This window comes from Protobothrops mucrosquamatus, unplaced genomic scaffold (genome assembly GCF_001527695.2).
Source record: "Protobothrops mucrosquamatus isolate PMUCROS unplaced genomic scaffold, P.Mucros_1.0 scaffold3688, whole genome shotgun sequence".
Lineage (NCBI taxonomy): Eukaryota > Metazoa > Chordata > Lepidosauria > Squamata > Viperidae > Protobothrops > Protobothrops mucrosquamatus.
This window is the reverse complement of record NW_015389645.1, coordinates 93232-96297: the sequence shown is the minus strand read 5'-3', so window position 1 is coordinate 96297 and position 3066 is coordinate 93232.

The window sequence follows — 3066 nt, the reverse complement described above, 5'->3', positions numbered from 1 at the left end:
GTTCCTAATGTATCACAGTGTGTATTTCAATGTGTAGTCCTTTGTTCTTTAAGGAGGGGAGTATAAAAACTGAAGTCTAATCACGCCCTCCTCGTTCAGAATTGCCTATCTCTAATATGCTCTGGACCTTGCGCAATTAAACTTCTCTGCTAACCCCTCCGGAATTCGTAAGAGTTCTTTCGTTTTCCACAAGACTATGGCAATCGTAATATGTAAAAAAAGTCCTGAAGTATAGAATAAACCAGTGGTGGCGAACCTATGGCACGGGTGCCAGAGGCGGCACTCAGAGCCCTCTCTATGGGCACACGTGCTGTCGCCCCAGTCCTAGGCCTTCAGCTAGGTTTTATAAAACCTTTTCACTTTAGGCCTCTGCTGCCATGTGCAAAAAAAAAAAGGTTCAATCAATCAGTCAATTTCAAGTTCTCATGGAAAAAAAAGATCTTGCAAAGTTGGAAGTAATTGATTGAACTTTTTAGTCCCACCCAGTCTGCCGTTACCACCGCAGCCACACCTACCCAGTGGGCCACACCCACCAATTGGCCACACCCAGCCAATGGGCCACACCCACCCGGCACCCAACGATGCATAAGTGGGTTTTGGGTTGCAGTTTGGGCACTCGGTCTCTAAAAGGTTTGCCATCACTGGAATAAACTCTTAAGCTAAAAGCAATATCTAACCACAGAACTAGAATGGCCTCTGATTATATTATTTGTCCTTTGATATAGACCAGGGGTAGGCAACCTTGGCTCTTTTAGGACACGTGGACTTCAATTCCCAGAATTCCTGAGCCAGCACGGCTGGCTCAGGAATTCTGGGAGTTGAAGTCCACGCATCCTAAAAGAGCCAAGGTTGCCTACCCCTGATATAGACTAAGGGCCTGTGGACTCTGTGTTGTGGAATCTTCTCCCTACTTCCTGGGGGAACTTAGCTATGCCAGCAGGCTTGGGGACCCCAGGGGATGGGTGAAAAGGTCCATTACTATTATCATCCCTTCGACTAAGCTGTTTTTATCATTTTTAATGCTTTAATATTGGTTTAATGATGATTTTAGATATTTATTTAGCTTTGTTGCATGCTGCCCAGAGTCACTTGTGACATGGGCAGCTCTATACATTATATAAATAAAAAAAATATATAAACACCTGGCTATCAAATATATGTTTGTTTGACTGATGAACTGGGTTTTTTTTTTAAATCAGTGGTTTTTTAAAATGATTAGATACCAAAGTCTGGTAAGTCAGAAATGCTGAGCTGCTGCTTTCTTGTATTTTTCTGAGAATACCATTCATGTATCCTCGTACTATGAATGGGACAGAAGCTCTGCTCTCAACTTTAGCATCAATCTGAATTTAATTAATTCCCTCCCTTTGGCTAAGCTGCTTCAAATAAGCAAACAGGTAAACATGTTTATTACACTGAATGGGTTTTTCAACAGGGGACTGAAACCATACCTACTGTACATAAGATCCTGCTGAAAGAACATTTCAGAGCCACTTGTAAGCTAATTAAGTATTAACTTAAGGAATGGTTGTTGGAATTGGGTATGTCTAGTTTAACAAAGAGAAGGACGAGGGGGGACATGATAGCAGTGTTCCAATATCTCAGGGGCTGCCACAAAGAAGAGGGAGTCAAGCTATTCTCCAAAGTGCCTGAAGGCAGGACAAGAAGCAACGGAAGGAAACTAATCAAGGAGAGAAGCAACCTAGAACTAAGGAGAAACTTCCTGACAGTTAGAACAATTAACCAGTGGAACCACCTGCCTCCAGAAGCGGTGAATGCTCCAACACTGGAGGTTTTTAAGAAGAGACTAGACAGCCATTTGTCTGAAATGGTATAGGGTTTCCTGCCTGAGCAGGGGGTTGGACTAGATGACCTCCAAGGTCCCTTCCAATTTTATTAATTATTATTATTATTATTATTATTATTATTATTATTATTATTATTATTATTATTATTATTATTATTATTATTATTATTATTATTATTATTATTATTATTATTATTATATCATCATCATCATCATCATCATCATCATCATGACCTCCTTGACCTGGATTGTGCTTTATGCAGGCGGTCAGATTCCTGCAGACTCTGAACCTTCCTGATTGTGCTGCCTGTTTGCGAGGCGGTCAGGGTGGAGGGAGAGGACCTTGGATGATGCTGCAGGAAGAGCCGTTCATCTTTCTTTCTGGTCCAAAGCTAGCACACCCTCCAGAGGCGCACCTTGGGAAGCGTGCAAGCATGTACCACAACAGAGCTAGTAAATTGGCAGCCAAACTACTACTCTGCATTAGCACTACAATCTCCTGGCTAATGTAACAATGCCATACAAGAACAACAACAATAAATAACAAAATATTTGATTTGCAAATTGAAGTTGAATGATTGTGGAGGAAGAAATCGATGGTAGTAATAAGAAGTCTTGAAACAATACCAAAAAGCGCTGTCTAGATACATGGAAATTTTGAACTTATTAGACCTGAATATTCTGACTTTGGAAAAAGCCCCCTTACTTGAAAGTGCCCACATACTCAAAGGTTACCTTAACAGCTCTTAGGTCCTTATTTAGGACTTGAACTGTTAAGCTTTTACCAGTCTCAGACTATGAATCGAATTAAAGATTAAATCTGTAGTAGTAGTAGTAGTAGTAGTAGTAGTAGTAATTCCATTCTGCAGTTAATAAATAAATACTCTGTTAAAGGTCCTACATGAATGAATGCTGTGAAAAACTGAAGCCAAAAGAAGTTTAATAAGACAGCTAATAACAATGTCAAAAATGCAAAGATCAAAAGGCACTGAATTTTACAATTCTTTATATGCTCTATTGTACATGATAATTAAAATATGCATTAACAAGTTTTCTGCACTACTATGGAAAATAAATTTCTGATATGCTGAAGGACCATATTTTAAGAACTGCATCATCTCTCTTCTCTTCATTAAAGTTTTTTAAAGAAAAGCATTCTGCAAAGCAGCTGTCAAATCCATAATATATGGAACACTTTAAGCTAATTTATAACATTTACAAAGTTAAAAGGTGCACTAAAGGGAAAAAAAGAATAAAAT